Source organism: Lactuca sativa, chromosome 8, assembly GCF_002870075.4.
Source record: "Lactuca sativa cultivar Salinas chromosome 8, Lsat_Salinas_v11, whole genome shotgun sequence".
NCBI lineage: Eukaryota > Viridiplantae > Streptophyta > Magnoliopsida > Asterales > Asteraceae > Lactuca > Lactuca sativa.
Window position 1 is genome coordinate 29059607 of NC_056630.2, and position 18977 is coordinate 29078583.

Genomic DNA, 18977 nt, shown 5'->3' on the forward strand with positions numbered 1-18977 from the left:
TATCCCGATCCAGGAGAGTATATCGGCGGAGAAGTTAGCCGATATCTATGTGCGAGAGATTGTGGCACGTCATGGAGTGCCGGTATCGGTGGTGTCAGACCGAGATGTCCGTTTTACATTCAGATTCTGGAAGCGGTTCCACGACGAGATGGGTACTCGTCTCCATTTCAGTACCGCTTTCCACCCTCAGACGGACGGGCAGAGCGAGAGGACGATTCAGACTCTCGAGGAAATGCTTAGGTCATGTGTTCTAGATTTCGGTGGCAGTTGGGATACGTATCTTCTGTTAGCGGAATTTTCGTATAACAACAGTTATCATGCGAGCATTGATCGACCTCCCTTTGAGATGTTGTATGGGAGAAAGTGTAGGACCCCGATTTGTTAGGGCGAGGTCGGTCAGTGAGTCATCGGGAGCACAGAGGTGGTGCTCAAGACGACCGAGTTGATCCAGCAGGTCCGTAGTAGACTGCAGACTGCGCAGAGTCGGCAGAAGAGCTACGCCGACAGGAGGCGTTCAGACTTGGAGTTCCAGGTGGGAGATATGGTCCTTCTGAAGGTCTCACCTTGGAAGGGTGTCATCAGATTCCGGAAGAGGGGCAAGTTGGGCCCCAGATTTATTGGTCGTTTCAGGGTTTTGGCCCGGGTGGGTCGGGTTGCTTATCGGTTAGATCTTCCTGAGGAGCTTAGTCAGATCCACAACACTTTCCATGTGTCTCAGTTGAGGAAGTGTTTGGTGGATGAGTCAGCAGTCGTTCCTCTAGAGGATATTCAGGTTGATAGTAGCCTGAATTATATTGAGAGGCCGGTCGCGATTCTGGACCGGAAGACCAAGACCTTGAGGAACAAGGAAATTCAGTTAGTGAAGGTACAGTGGCAACACCGGAAGGGGTCTGAATGGACGTGGGAGGCTGAGGAGGAGATGAGAGAGCACTACCCAGAGATATTTGCAGATTCAGCCGTAGCAGACTTCGAGGACGAAGTCTGAGATAAGTGGGGGAGAATTGTAACGACCCGTCTCCGGTATGATGATTCCATGGTATTTACTTTGAAGTTTGCAAGAGGGACTCGGCGAGTTCATAGCCTGACTCGCCGAGTAGGGACGGGATTTCGAGCACGTGTTAGCTGGCGACTCGGCGAGTCCATATTCTAGACTCGGCGAGTCTGTCTGTCTGTGAGAAACCCTAAATCCCCGGGTTGCCCACTATTTAAGCCACCTTATAGCCCCCAATCTCGCCTCCTTCACCCTCAGAGAGCTGTGAGAAAACCCTAATTCGTTCTTGAGTGATTTATGTGATCTTGTGTGCATTTGTGAAGGCTTGAAGAAGGAGAAGAAGAAAGGAGCAAGGAGAAGAGTTGTAGAGCAAAGATTCAAGGTAAAACCAGAGTTCTTTGAGGTATTCTTCGGATTTCCTTCCCTTTTATGCTTTAAAACCCCATTAGAACTCTTCTAGATCTAGTTGATGCTTTTCTCAAGCCTTATGTTGATATGGAAGCCCTTTTATGTCAAGATATCCTTAGATCTGTCCATTTAGGAGTTGTAGAGCCCAGATCTATTGCCTTTATGGAGCTATTTTGCATAATAACCCTAGATCTACCCTTTTAAGTGCCTTTTTAGCCTTTATCCCCTTTTTCATGTGTTTGTACACGTAAAGTTGGAAACTTTACGTGGTAAATCAGCTTATTGGACTCCGATCTATCATTTGTATGTAACGGATTCAAGCAGAATCGAGTGTAGAATAGTTGCATGGTTGTGACTCGGCGAGTCGGAAGAACGACTCGGCGAGTCGAGTCGCGAGTCCCCGATTTCTTCCTTTTGAGCGGTGTCGAGTGGGACCAGTGAGTAGTGGAGTGGACTCAGCGAGTTCGAGGGTAGACTCAGTAATGGAGGGACTCGGCGAGTTGTTCTTATAACTCGGCGAGTCCAAGGCAATCTTCTTAAGCTCAAGAACAACCCGTCGAGTTGTTCATATGACTCGGCGAGTCGGATGAAGATTGTCTGAGTTCTTGGATCGAGAGGGTACTCGTCGAGTCGATGTCATACTTGACGAGTAGCCACGAGTAGGATTGAGAAGTGAGATTAGAGACTCGGCGGGTTGGCGGCCCAACTCGGCGAGTCAGGTCAACTGTGGGTTGACTTTGACCGAGAGTTGACTTTGACCAAGGGTAAAAGAGTCATTTTACCCAGTGCAGTGTTTAGTATTTGATTGAGTGTGTTTATGGACTTGTAGCCGGGGAGATACCGGAGCAGCAGCAGTTAGCCCTCAGAGCCATTCACTCAGCAGCCAGTTCACGAGGTGAGTTTCCTTCTAGTCGGAACGGGTCTAAGGCCACAATGTCGGCCCGTTTAGCTAGCAGTATTTTTCGGATGTTGATCTGATACAGTAGTTAGTATGTTTGATGCCTTCGTGGCTCAGACAGGATTTATGTGTTATGTGTTCCGGGCTACGGCCCGATGTAGTATGCATTATATGTGAGTTTATGCCGGTTGATATGTTATGATATGTTGTGTTCAGTTAGCTTTGGACTTCGGTCCGATGGAGGGGCAAGGCCCCAGTCAGTTAGCTTCGGACTTCGGTTCGATGGAGGGGCAAGGCCCCAGTCAGTTAGCTTCGGACTTCGGTCCGATGGAGGGGAAAAGGTCCCAGACAGTTAGCTTCGGACTTCGGTCCGATGGAGGGGACTAGGTCCCAAACAGTCAGCTTCGGACTTCGGTCCGATGGAGGGGGCAAGGCCCCAGTCAGTTAGCTTCGGACTTCGGTCCAATGTAGGGGACAAGGTCCCAGTCAGTCAGCTTCGGACTTCGGTTCGATGGAGGGGGCAAGGCACCAGTATGTGCTTGATATGTTATTGTATGGTATGTGGTAGTTTGGGGGAGCTCACTAAGCTTCGTGCTTACAGTTTCAGTTTTGGTTTCAGGTACTTCCGCAAGCAAAGGGAAGAGCTCGGGATGATGGCATCGCACACACCACAACTTCAGCTTTTATCCTGGGAGTTGATTCAGTTTTTGATTTAGATATGATACAGTTTTTCCCTCACAGTGTTTTTATTATGTGTGAGATACATCACGTATGGTTTTATGATATGACACTCAGATTATGGTTTTTGGTTATGTTGAAAAATGAAAATTTTGGGTCGTATTTTTGGGTCGTTTCAAGCGGGGGCGTCATCGCACTAATTCAATGGTTCGAGAGAACCGAAGCAATCTTCGAAATCTGCGCTTGCCCCGAAGCGAGCAAGGTCAAGTACGCGGCATTCACCTTCATCGGAAGAGGTCTCACTTGGTGGAACGGCAGGGTTAAGTCGCTTACGCTTACAGTGGCTAACTCGTTAAGTTGGGAGGACTTAAAAAAGATGATGCTGAAAGAATATTGCTCAAGAGGCGAAGTGCAAAAGCTGGAGCAAGAATTGTGGAATCTCAGAATGGCAGGCTCTGACCTTACAACTTACACCAACCGATTCTGTGATCTAGCACTCCTTTGTCCCGCTATGGTTACCCCGGAAGACAATAATTTGGAGCGATACCTCTGGGGATTGTCCCCCGAAATCCAAGATAGCGTGCTGGCCTCAAGACCATCTACCTTCGACAGCGCCAAGGAGTTGGCACAACAACTCATCGACCATCGTGCCAGTCATAACACTACGACAACCACACAAATTTTTGCTGTTCATGCTGCCACAACCCTCACCATGCCAACCCCCATGAAACAATACGTTGGAACCCTTCCGAAATGTAACAAGTGTAGCTTCCATCACACTGGGGCTTGTAGAGAATTGCATTGCATGAACTGCAATAGGAAGGGGCACACTACCCGTTTCTGTAGGGCACTGGTACGACCCATCAACCAGTTCCCCGGATTTGGAGTAAGCCCAACCTGTTACAAGTGTGGAGAAACGGGACACTTTAAAAGGAACTGCCCAAGTGCAAGAGATGCCAGTGGTGGTGGAAGGGTGCTTGCGATCACCGAAGGAGAGACCACCCCAGAACTGCCCGCAAGTATCAGTACGTGTTTCTAACATCGATGTTTAAATCCCAAATTTCTTTATATGATTAAATCTAGCGTCGATTAAAGCATGCATAGTAGTAATGCCAAGGATTAAACTGAGAGCATAAACAATAAGAAATTTCAAGGCCGTCATGTGACATCAGACGGGTTATTCCTTACCATAATCAATTTCTTGTACTGTAAGTACTTTTAGTTAGGCCTTTAGACGGCCAAAACTCTCCTTCTCTGGATGTAATGTAAGACCCTCTTCAAGGTCAATTTTCCCTAATTTGTTACATCTTAAACATCAATGACGTTGTCAGTCGGATAAATTATGTGACACTCTTTGTTCAAATACTTCCATAGGAGTCTATCTGAAACCCACTTTAGTCAAGCTGTTGGACTAGAGTAATTTAGCTCCGAGATCGTTCCCAATTCTCTTTCAAAGGTTGGATCATGTTATTCACCAACCAATGGAACCCGGTTTGAACGACAAACTTCATGAGACCATTCTACGAATTTACTTCTACTCCGTAATAGGACTTCATCATAGGGATGTAGGTGAAACTTTCGAGAACATGCTTCTACTCTATAGGTGAACGGTCGAAATACATCTAGGTTCAATGTTAGCCCTGACTAGGAACTCTAGTCATTAAGAAGGATTACTAAGAATGTTATTTGTTATGATTTCCTCACTTATACATTCCCCAGTTATGTATAACGAATACCTGGTAGACAATAGAATGTGATAATTCTAACTTAGTTTCTTTTCCTCGTTGGGATGTGAAACTGAAGTAGAATCACACATTTTACTATCAGCCCAGTCTTGGTTATATCATAATGTGTATAAGCTAAGTTTTCATGTATAATAACTCATCTCTTAGTCAGAATCAAAATAATGTAGAGCCGACCTTAGTAACTCACAAACTCCCTGCCTGATTTCAAATTTCGGGATGAAATTCCCTCTAACAGGGGGATGATGTGAAAACGTCGAATTCTGGTCAATTCAAAGTCAAATAAAGTCAACAAGTCAAACCGGTCAACCCAACTAACCCTTGTGTACTATGGCTTACGTTATGTAATTGCTAAACTACTCGCTATTCTAATAAGAGATCATAAATCGAAAAGTATGTACGTCTAGATCTCCTTAACCTAAAACAGTGGTAAGTGACGAGCCAAACCGATAAAACAATGATACATACTCATCGGGAGTGTGTAGGATCTTTAAACAAGGCTTAACAGGGTTTACGGACCTTGCATTGCGAAGCCAAACACTCAAAAAAAGGTCACCAATGAAACCCCTCTCAATCATTTTCACTCTATCTCTTCTTGTTGAGAATCTCTCCCGAATCTCTCTTGGTATGTAAAATCTCTCCAAGAATGTCAAATCTCTCCCATATCTCTCTAAGTATGAGAAATCTCTCCCGAATATCTCCTTGTAGGAGAAATCTCTCCAAGAATGTCAAATCTATCTAAGTATGAGAAATCTCTCCCAAATATCTCCTTGTAGGAGAAATCTCTCCAAGAATGTCAAATCTCTCCCAAATCTCTCTAAGTATGAGAAATCTCTCCCAAATACCTCATTGTATGTAAAATCTCTCCAAGAATGTCAAATCTCTCCCAAATCTCTCTAAGTATGAGAAATCTCTCTCAAATATCTCCTTGTAGGAGAAATCTCTCCAAGAATGTCAAATCTCTCCCAAATCTCTCTAAGTATGAGAAATCTCTCCCAAATATCTCCTTGTAGGAGAAATCTCTCAAAGTATGACAAATCTCTCCCAAATCTCTCTCAAAATCTCTCTCAACTTTCTATAGTCACTCGGGGCATCCCGACCATCGAATTTGGCGAAAACAGCCCAAAAACGGAAGTCTACGCGAAAAACGGACTTAAGGAGCCGAAACCCCTCTTAGGACCTGAAAGTCCTCTTAGGACCCGAAACCTCTCTTAGGGGCCGAAGGTCCTCCTGGAACCGAACCTCGCATATCACCCGAACCCGAACCTTCGGTCCATTTCGGATCCTGATGCTTCGGACCGAGCCCTCGCCTTCGCTTCTCGCTTCTGGTTCGCCCCATCTCGCCTCCGGCTCGGCATCATTAGGGACCGAACCTCGGCCTAGGACCGAGAGGTCTAGCTGGAAGTCATTTTTCTCCCGGTTTTCGACTAATTTTGCGTTTTAGCTTCGTTTTTAATTGTTTTAACACGGGATTTTCGCTCAAACTTTATTTTAACATATAAGACCCCTTTAATTAATGATTTATCACGTTTCTAAGGATAAAACCTTATCCAAAAGAGTGGGTGAAGTACAAAGGTGGAGTGTTGACTTTCCTTTATTTTATGACACAAGCAACCTCCCATACCCACTCCATGTCACTATTCCCCATCAGCCCTTACATAGTCACTTCATTGTACTTTTCCCACCTTTTTCCAACCACACAATTGGTCAAAGGCTAGAAAAGTCTCCGCTCTCTTCACTTCTCTCATTTTCTCTCTTTTCACCAAAAAGATCAAACTCTTTTCTCTCTCACTTCCTCTCTCTAGAATTCAAGATTTAAGGGTTGATCTTGGGTTTTTCCTCCACATTTGGTAAGCAAAATCCACTCTCCTTATGATTATTTCACTTCTTTCTACTCAAATCATGGATATCTTACACAAACTCCATCATAATTGTGTTAGATCTTCGAATCTTCAAGTGATTCTTCAAGTGTTCTTGGGTTGAACACTTCTCTTCTTCAACACTTATCTTCTAAAATCACTCAAGGTAAGTTCATACCCCTACATTTTCATGTTTTCTCAAGTTTTCAGGGGGGAATACAAGTTAAAACACCAAGAACATAACTAAACTTTTCTAACAGCCCTCATCAGAAAAGTTTAACTCCATTCACGGACTGTTTTGGACAACTTAATAATTTTAGTTTTCAAAACTATTTTAGGTGCAAGTAGTTCCACTTCTTAGCTTTAAAATGACTACTTGCACATCTCCACACGATTTGTCTACAATTTATGGTGATTTTTACAAAACAGCCTGTCTTTTCAAACACAAATTCGGACCAGTCTGTGAATATGAGCATTTTAATACAAGTTAAAGGCTTCCAAAAATCATGATAAAAATTATGAGTAAACTAGACACAATTTAGGAACTCTCAGAATTTACGGATCTAGTTTTTGACTCCGTATGATTTTTTTATGAATTTTCTAAAACAGAATAGAAATGGCAATACTAGAAAAATGTTTTCAATTTCATATACACCTTGTAACTTGTTGAGCAAGGTGTGTACCTTCATGTGTTGATGTGTTATTACCATATATGTCATCTTGTCTTATTATATAGACATACATCAGAAAACAAATGGATTCTTACCACCATAAGTATGGTAAATATATATATGATAATATAAGGCTATATCCATTAAAATACAAACATTGGTAAACTATGACAAGTAAGGCTTATGCTCACTACCCACACAAATAATTATGATAAACTATAATAAGTATAGTTAAGCCATTATACCCCCACAAACGAACATGCTAGTTATAATCAGTATAGTTATGGCATATATATATTACAAACAAAGTGATAAACTATAATAGGTATAGTTTATGTTTCATCTACACTACGAACTTAATTACAAGAAAGGATTTCACCATCACCACCACCTTTGATAAGCAATAATATGCATAGTTCATGTTCACTACCACTATCACTATTTGATGAACTATGATATGTATAGGTTATATTCACCATCACCACCACTTTTGATAAGCTATAATATGCATAGTTCATGTTCACTACCACTATCACTATTTGATGAACTATGATATGTATAGGTTATATTCACCATCACAACCACTTTTGGTAAACTATAATATGCATAGTACATGTTCACTAGTCACTATCACTATCCGATGAACTATGATATGTATAGTTTATGTTCACGGTCACTATTACTATTTCGTACACTACACTAGGATTGGTTCCGGTTTTTTGGATTTACGTCCACATTCAATATCGCATTGTTAGTTTTCAACTATAATTTCTAAGTGTATATGCTAGAGTTATATAGAACCTAGTCGTGATTGGCTTAGAATTGGTGGTTCCGCCTCATCTCCTGTTCCTCGTTGGGTTGTGGACCTAGGGCAGACCCATTACATTCGACGTTTTAATTACATATACCTTGGTGTAACTTTTTCAATTATATTTATGATGGTTGTATTTACTTTGAGCACTATTATACACGTTGTTGTGATACTGTACATGAAGTCCTCCACCCCTGGACGTTTCCGCCATCCTTGGTTTGGGGGTGTGACAGTTAAATTGAGTTGGGTTTCTGCGGGATTAAATTGATGAATGCAAAACCGATGGATTGAAGCTTTTAAGGTAAGTTTTTGTTGGTTTTTTGACAGCTCGATTCATTTGAAGGAAAAGTAAAACCGATGTCCCCAGAATATTTGGAGATTGATTTTGAATATGTAGTGGTGGGTGTTTTTGATCCAGTTGTAGGTTAGAGGTGCCAGTCTCCTTTAGGTCTTTTTTGTTTGGGTTTTCGACGAAGAAAAGGGGAGGGAGGAATAGGGGGCTGCAACGAAGCTTACACTCAATATTCAAGTGGATTTGTGTTTTGTTGCAGATTTTAAAGAAGAAGAAGAAGAAGAAGAAGAAGAAAAAGAAAAGGAGGAGAGAGAGAGAGAGAGACGATATGGTTGGGTGTATATTTTTTTTTAATTTCTTTTTATTTTGTAGTTATAAAAACATTATAAATGGTAAAAATAATGTAAAAAGGAAATTAGAAGGGTAAAACCGTCATTTCAAGTCTTCCAAGGACCAAAACCACGGGAATCTTCTAATTTTGGGACCAAATTCACGAAAAAGTTTTGATTTTGGACATTCCATGCAAGTCGAAAACTTTTTGGACTACATCCAAAGTTTTTTACAAACCACAAGGACCAAATTTGCAGTTTTGTCAATATAATGGGGAAATTAACAAAAAAAAAAATCCAAAAACGTCAGTATTATGTTATTGAAATATGGGCCTGTAATTTGTATCTTCAACTTTGAGAGATTTTGTTTTACATGGGTGAATCAAATTAAAAAGGGTCGAATATATATCTTTTTACTTATACCTTTCAATATAAATACATACATGAATGATGATTGTAATTAAAAGAAACTCTTATTTGTCCAATATATATATATATATATATATATATATATATATATATATATATATATATATATATATATATATATATATATATATATATATATTGAAGTGTACGAAAGTATAAACTCAACAACTTCCCAACATCAACATTTCATTTAAACATGAAACAGTTGGTTTACATCAACAATTACAGGAGAAAAACCTCACTACAATCACACTCAACACTCTAATAACCATTTATGAACAGATCGACTCAAGAACAAGTGAAAAATATAGAAACCCTAGTAGAATACCCTAAACGGAGAGAAAAGCATTGCGGGTGGAAAGAACAACAAAATATCTATATGACACAAATGAACTGAACTCCAACATTAAATACTTCAGGGCAACCGGTATCAACTGAACCCGACGTATACGGGTTAAACAACCCGCGCTCATTTACCTGCATTTTAGAACATAACAGAAAACACCCTTCTACAAATAACAAATGTCACAAGACGCCCAAATAACTAAACATCTTCAAATGATAAGTTTGCTATCAATAATACCTTTTAACACCCCCTCTCAAACTTATCATTTAAAAAACTTATTTTCCAGAAAACAAGTTTAACAGTCCAAGTATCTTTGACAAATACTCATGTTGAAACGAAGTTAATGACTTAGTTAAAATGTCTGCATTTTGATTAGAGGAATCAATTTTAACTAACTTTAAAACACCATTTTCAATTTTTTCTCTCACAAAATGAACATCTATTTCAAAATGTTTGGTTTTTTCATGAAATACTCGATTTAAAGCTAATTTAATAGCAGACTCATTATCACAAAACAACTTAACTGGAGTTAAATTTTTAAAACCAATATCACTTAAAACTTTTAAAATCCACAACACTTCACATGTTACAGAACCCAAAGCACGATATTCGGATTCTGTTGAGGATCTGGATACTATGCTTTGTTTCTTACTCTTCCAAGAAATAAGAGAACTACCTAAATATACCAAATATCCAGAAACAAACCTTCTAGTTGATAAGCATTTCGCCCAATCAGCATCCACATAACCAATAATATCAAAATTGTTAGATTTAGAAAACACAACACCTTTTCCAGGACACTCTTTCAAATAACTTAACAATCTGAAAGCAACATTTAGATGTTATTTCCTGGGCTTATGCATAAACTGACTCAACACTTGAACTGCATAACTAATATCAGGTCTAGTAACAGTGAGATAAATTAGTTTCCCTATGTGTTTTTGAAACTCAGTTATATTACTTATAAGATCTGAATTATCGTCACAATCTCTATTAAACACAAAATTAACTTCCAAAGGAGTTTTAACAGGTTTACAACCAAGCATACCAAACTCACTTAATAATTCCAAACAATATTTCCTTTGATTTAGACAAACACCACTATATGTAGATAATACCACAATTCCCAACAAATATTTCAGTAAACCTAAATCTTTTATCCTAAACTGTGACTTAAGAAACACTTTAACATTCTCAATTTCTATACTACTATTACCAATTAGAATTATGTCATCAACATAAACTAGTAAAATGACAATAGTATTATTTTTTGACCAAAAAAACAAGGAATAATCATTTAGACTTTGTACAAATCCAAAAACTGAAAGTGATGAACAAATTTTTTCATTCCACTTTCGTGGAGCTTGTTTTAACCCATACAAAGACTTAACAAGTTTACACACTCTACTATCATTTTTAGAATGATAACCTTTAGGCAAATTCATATAAACATCTTCAACTAAATCACCATATAAAAAGCATTATTAACATCTAATTGATAGAGAGGCCAAGAGTTATTAACAGTAACACATATAATAATTCTAACAGTAACAATCTTAGCAACAGGAGAAAAAGTTTCTTCGTAATCTATTCCTTCTCTTTGATTATATCCTTTAGCAACTAGTCTAGCTTTATATCTTTCAATCTCACAATTTGATTTATACTTAATTTTATAAACCCAACGACAGCCTATAACTTTTCTATCTCTAGGCAACTCAACAATATCCCAAGTATGATTTGTATATAAAGCTTCCATTTCCTCATTCATAGATTTAATCCAGTTTGGATCAGTAGAAGCTTCTGAATAAGTACTAGGTTCGAATGTCTTATTAAGATTAGACACAAAGCATTTACTATCACTAGTTAACAAAGAATAATTCACAGATTTTTCTAAACCATACTTGTGAGAACTTTCCACAACAAAGTCATTAAATCTTGTTGGTAAACGAACATTTCTACCAGATCGAGTAACACCTAACAAGTGATCATCAGAAGGATTATTTTGTTCTAAGATATTATCCTCAGCCAAAGTAGATGAACTAGGAACATCCACAACATTTTGTTGCACATGTGCCCTGTCACTCTGGTTGATGACCTCATTATTAGGGGTCTCAACTAGGTGTTGAACTCCTCTAGTACCTTCAGACTAAAGGGTTGTTCCTAAGTTATCTAAACTACTATTTTCTTGAAGAGAACTAGATAATTGAGGCTCATCATTGGAAAATGGGTCACTTGGATTATCAAAAACATTAGTTTTATCACTAATTAAAGGTTTAAGCTTCTACGGAAATATAAATTCATAAAATTTGACATCCCTGGAAACAAAAACAAAATTTGAATCAAACCTCAATACTTTATAACCTTTTTGTTCCAAAGAATAACCAAGTAAAACACATTTTTCAGCACGTTCATAAAATGTATCAAGATTATTCAATTTTGTTGCAAAACAAAGACATCCAAAGACACAAGTCTATCAAATCTAGGAATAGATTTATAAACAATTTCATAAGGAGAGACTCCATTTAATACCTAAGTGGGAGTTCTATTTATCAAAAAAACTGCTGTTAAAATAGAATCACCCCAAAAAGTCAAAGGCAACCCTAATTGAAACATTAAAGACCTAGCTACATTTAAAATATGCATATGTTTTCGTTCAACCGCCCCATTTTGTTGAGGTGTATGGACACAAGAAGTTTGATGAATTACACCTCTACTTTCAAAAAAACTTTTCATGTTATGATTTAAAAACTTTGTTCCATTATCTGACCTAACCCTTTTAATTTTAACTTCAAACTGATTTAGTAAAATATTAAAAAATGCTACAACACAAGAAAACACTTCACTTTTAGACTTAAGCAGATTAATGTAAGTTGCCCTAGTGAAATCATCCACTATAGTAAGAAAGAACTTAAAACCTTCTGAAGTGACCACTCTATAGGGACCCCATAAATCTAGATGAATAAGTTCACCTAAACAAGAAGTTACATGCTGATTAGTTGGAAAAGAACTCCTAGTTTGTTTAGCTTTATGGAAAACATCACATGGAGGTAAGGAATCATTCCCAAATTTAAGATGAGTTTTTAAAGAGTTCAGAGCTTGATTAGAAGGATGACCAAGTCTATTATGCCATGTTAATTTTGAAACATAACACACAACAAAATTAGAGCTAAAGGAATTACCAGAAGGTACACTATCAACATAATAGAGACCTCCAGATTCACTACCATTCCCCACCATCTCTTTTGAGTGTAAATCCTGAATTTTACAACTATGTTCATTAAAAACAACCTCACACTTATTATCTTTACACACCTTGTGTACTGACATTAAATTTACATTAAACTCAGGAACAACAAATACATCAAAAAGTGTTAAGGTATTTGAAATATTTAAGTTTCCTATTTTTTCTATTTTAGCACAAGTTCCATTAGGATGACTGACTATAAGATTAAGGTTAGATACATCCATTGTATCATGCAAAAGATATTCTGATGCTATCATATGTTAACTAGCACCAGAATCAACAATCCATTATAAGAAGAATTACAAACATTAAACAAACAAGTACCTTCCATATTTGAACTGATAGATGCTTCCTCATTAGACTTTCTTTCACCTATTAGGCTAAGAAACTTGGCATATTGATCCTTAGTAAGTTGATGAAATTCAGGCTCTCCAGGATCAGATGATCCAGAAGTAACAACAGATGAATTTGTATTAAATTTTTTAATTTGACTACTATTTCAACTAACATCACTCCTAGGTTTATAGTCCTTTGGGTACCCAATTAGTTTATAACATTTTTCAATTGTATGTCCTTTTAATCCACAATTCTTACACTGAACAGCTGAACCTTTGTTTCTATTATTAGAATTACCAGAAAATTTATTATTCAACTTACTATTAAAAGCACTAGGTTGATTTTTAAGACTAGATTGAGAGTCATTAGAAAGGGACCCATTCCTTTGAAGAGACTCTTCACGAGATATAATTGAAAAAGCAATTTTAACATTAGGAAGTGGATCCATAAGCAATATGTGACTCTTAACTTGGTTATAAGATTCATCCAAACCACTGAGAAATTGCATGAGTTTCATTAGTTTAAAGTGATCATTTAGTTTAACAGCAGCCTCACATGTACATTCAATAAGACTGGTTAGACCATCAAACTCCTTCCACAAAGCATCTAGTTTATTGAAGTAATAAGAACTAGACAAACCATCAGCTTTATTATTGGTTTCAAATAAATTTTCCCAAATTTCTTAAGCATTATCTGAATAAGCATGACTTGCATATATTGAATCACTAATAGATGATAACAGCCAAGAACACACAACAACATTTGCCCTTTCCCATTTTGACTCTTTATTTGTTTCAACTTTATCTTTTTGAAAAGTACCATCAACAAAACCTAGTTTGTTTCTAGCCTTAAGGGCTCTACACATAGAACTTCTCCAAATACGAAAATTTTCATTTCCAGATAATTTCACAGTAACAATAGTTGTAGTAGCATTATCAGAAGGATGGACATAGAGAGGACCATCAAGATTGATTGAATCATCCTTTCCACTTCCTCCTGGAGGATCATTTGAACTAGCCATATAACAGGAAAGAACAACAATTCACAAATAAAGCTAAAAAGATAACAACTAATAAAATAAGATCAAGAAAACCACAAAATAACAGCTAATCAAACAAGAAAACAAAAAAACAGACTCATGTATTGACTTAAAGTCCAGATGGTCACCACGTTTGTTGGGGCCCAAGACAATCAATACAGAGCCAAAAAACAGACAAGAAACAAACAAGAATAATTGGTGTACTCAAGACAACCAGGACCACCCAATCACAAGATATGAAAAAGAGATAAAAGGGAACAAGAAACCCCTCACAGTGCTATTAGGATGAAGCAGTCGAAGGATCGACTCTATCTGTCCGTTCTCTACTAAGGGTTTATCGGTGATGAACTCCGATCCCTTGAGTGTTATTTCAGACAGACATATTAATCGATAAAAGTTTGGATGATTTCAGTTCAACAGTTGTTCAAGAAACAAGGTATCAATACACCGATCAGATGTCGTGACCCTGCAAGAAATCACAAAGAACACTCACAGTACCAATCATAAAAAAACAAAAAATAAGATCCGATAAAAACCTAAGTCGAAGAACACTAAAACAAATCGATCTTGGTGAGAAATCTAAAGGTTATAAAACCTTATAGATCTCCGTCGACAGATAAGTAGATAACGGAAATAAACAAGGTTAGAAACAACCTTTTCTGATGTCTTCTGAAGATGAAAAAACCTCCGATGACTACCAATGAAGAAGAGGACCTCCGATGTACACCGACGAAGAAAACGACGAAGTCTCAAGCTCTGATACCATGTAGGAAAGTATAAACTCAACAACTTCCCAACATCAACATTTCATTTAAACATGAAATAGTTGGTTTACATCAACAATTACAGGACAAAAACCTCACTACATTCACACTCAACACTCTAATAACCATTTATGAACAGATCGACTCAAGAACAAGTGAAAAATATAGAAACCCTAATAGAAAACCCTAAACGTAGAGAAAAGCACTGCGAGTGGAAAGAACAACAAAATATCTATATGACACAAATGAACTGAACTCCAATATTAAATACTTCGGGGCAACTGGTATCAACCGAACCCGACGGATACGGGTTAAACAACCCGCACTCATTTACCTATATTTTAGAACATAACAGAAAACACCCTTTTTACAAATAACAAATGTCACAAGACGCCCAAATAACTAAACATCTTCAAATGATAAGTTTGCTATCAATAATACCTTTTAACATGAAGCCCATTTTTTTTCAATGTACCTTAATTGTGTATATGGGTACCAAATCCGTTCTTTAATAATAAGTGTTTATAATCTAATAATCATAATCATTCAAAACCTAATTCCCATGCAGGTATTCTACTGAATATATTGATAGAGATTATTAAAATAATAAAAAACATATGAATTATTTAATAAAATGAATAGAAAGAAACCTGTAAACAAACATCACTCTGTTTATATTTACCGAAATAAACATTTAAAGACTTACCAAACATCAATTTGTGTCCTAAAGTTTCAGTAGCACAATACCTATAAAGAAAATAGAAAAATATAATTAATGAAAACAAAGGAAATATATAATTAATACATTAAGTGGTAATAATACCCTGAAAGTAATGAGATTTGATTCACATGGAGCCCAATGTTTAAAAACTACAAGTGCAATACCACCACTAATTATTCATGGCGTAGCAAAAAGAGAACAGGGTCAGGAGCAGCAAGCAAAGACCGGTTAAACTTGTGAGCTACAGCAAGTCCACATAAAAATAAATTAAGGAAAAGAAAAGAAGAGGTTGAATTATAGAGAAAGGGTTTTTAGAAAATGATTTTTGTGTTTCTAATAACAAATGTATTTTTCGCCAAAATCCTTCTGCCTTCTCCAATTAATGAGTACTTTGTAATATAAATCGTGTCCATTGAGGTTTCCAAAAGGAATTAATCATGAAAGATTAGTATGTTTTGGTCTAAAAATAACATTAAAAATTTTAAGGAAGGAGGGTACTTTGGTCTTGTTCAAATGCTTTACTCAGTTAAAAAAAAAAAAAACAAATTTAACATAATTAAATGTAAATAAAAAGCAAAACTTGACATGCGTAGATGATTAATGCAAAAAATGTTATTTCACTCAAAAGATGCATCTTTTGCATCTATTTCATTCACTTCTACATCAAGATTTTGCTTCCACCGAAAAACCCTTCATCGTCTTTCAAGATTCAACCCTTGATTTCTTGTTTGGTGGAATTTGAAACCAAGCATCGTAATCGACGCTAACATTTTCAACATTAGGAAACCGGGAAAAATCCTAAATTCGTACATCACAGAAGCCAAAATCGGTAGATGTTGGCGGTGGAGGGACTGAAGGAGCGATGTTGGTGCGACGCTCACTTTTGCTAACCCTAAAAAAGGCGATGATTCTTAGATAAAGGAGAACATTATGGAGGAAAATGGAGTGGAAGATAGAGAAGATGAAGTGATAAGAAAGCGGTGGAGAACCAGACGGACGTCGTAGCTCATGTGCGGTGGTTTCTTGATAATAGAGAATAACGATCGAAGATGGAGCAGTGAAGGGGTGGTGGTGGAATGAACTGGAAGAATTCCACGGTGAGTGAAGTATGTAACACACGAAATCTAGAAGGCTAATTATGAAAAATAAAACATCATTTTGAAAGGTCTACTTGTCGATTTTAAGGTATACACACTCGACGAGTAGGAATTATGAGTCACACACATTTTCGAAGATCAACTCGACGAGTTGGTCGTTGATATGTGCATATTTAATCATTTATTTTGTATAATGTCTTAATATTTTTTGGATATTTTATCTCGATTCATGAACAAAAGGTACTTAATTATGTTAAATTATATTTACAGCCTTAAAGACATGCTCAAGTGAAAAAGGAAGAAGAACTAGCAATTGGAAGCTTGGGGATTAATGTTTAATGAAATAAAGCTTAAAAGAGGAAGAACTTGACGAGTTGTCCATCAACTCGACAAGAAGGTCAGAATATTCACGAACCAACACTCCTTTATTGGCGATCAGAAGGGTTCTTGATGCTCTGATTTTCGAGAATTCGGCTTAGACATCAATGTAACGTCCGTAGATCAGGACTAGTCAATTTAGAGACGATAAACGTCAAAACTGAATTTTTGAAGGAAGATTATTTAAAAGGAGTAATCTTAACTAAGTTTTAGTATATGTTACAAGGATTTCGTACATATAAAGAATGCCGAAATCCGAGTTATAACGAAGAAGTTATGACCTGTCGAAGTTTCGCGACAGAACCGGTACGACACAACGTGACGTAAATCGTGAATTTACGTTAGAGCAATATTTAGCCTTAGTGATCTAAAAGAAAGTCGTAGAGCTCGTTAAACCGTGATCATGCATAAAAAGAACGCCCAAAATTGACTTCGTATGAGGAAGTTATGATTTTTCTAAGTTTCAGCTTAGTAGTATGCAGCCCGAAACTCGAATTCGAGATCGAGTGATTTCTAGCCGAAGTAATCTAAATGAGAATCGAAGATCTCATCATTAGTAGTGCAACGATAAAAATCAGACGAAAACGGACGTCGGATGAAGAAGTTATGAATTTGTAACGGAGTTTTCCTATCCCGGCCTACTAAAAATAAATGTCAAAATTAGCCGACGGAGTCTAAACGAAAGATGTAGAGTGTAGTCTCACCTACGCGTGGATGTAAATAAACGTCGAAAACGGAGTTCATATGAGGAAGATATGGATTTTTGAAGTTTATTAAATAATTAAAATATATATTTAATCTTTAATTCGGATGTATATCCGAAGGATTCATTGCTCTTATCCGAAGTACGTCTAGCATACCCCGGTGCATGAACCCCTCGGACTTGAGTGCCTCGCATACGTAAGTGATGACGTTATTTGGCACTACGCCCCGCGTAGCTAAGCATTACGCCCAACGTAATGCGAGGGTTTAGCCCTATAAATACCTTGCAAGGGCAGCCGACATTCTTGCTCATTTTCTCTTCTCTCTCCCGTTTTACCTCGTTTTTTGTGCAAGAAATATCCCAAAGCCCCGAAATTAATACCGAGCCTCGAAGCAAGTCCCGAAGCCACGAAGATCCCGAGAAGTGAAATTCCCGAGCCGAAGCTCTGCCCACGAGAAGCCGGTTTTTTGTGAAGATCTTCCAGATCTACCGAAGAATACTACTTCTACAAGTCGTAGTGTTGTACGATCATCTTCTGATCAAGTGAGTGTGTGATCACTTTCTTCTTACACATAAATATTAAGTATTTGCTATAAAATACGTGTTATATGTGTATATATTGTTGTTTATTTAAGATGATTGTGGAATGGACGAATTATATAGGTTTTAATGAGTTAAACTGTATATGTATTTTGTATCTACAAATATGTTGGAGAGAACAAGGGTAAATGAGATTGTTGGTATGGGATAAATGGATAAAGTGGTTAGTTTTAGATCCGAGAGTATGGATCAGATCGAGAGGTTAGTTTTAGATCCGAAAGTATGGATCAAATCAAGAGGTTAGTTTTAGATCCGAGAGTATGGATTGGGTCAAGAGGTTAGTTTTAGATCCGGGAATATGGATTAGGTAATGAGGCAAATTTAAGATCCGGGAGTACGGATTATGTATTTTTGAACTACGTGTTCATTCGATAAGGTATCATGTGTATATTCCCTTTTTAGGAACATGATTTTAATACGAGTATTGATTAAAGTATGAAATATACATATGTATGTGAAGTATATGTTATTGTCCGAAATACGGGTTAGATATATTTGATGATATACAACGTGCGAATCAGATATGGTTCAATATGTGTTAAGATGTGTATATATGATATTATTACTTAAAACCTTGTGTTAAGTATAACTAGTTGGCATTGCCTAAACGGAGATAGTATCAAAAAAATAGATTATAAACA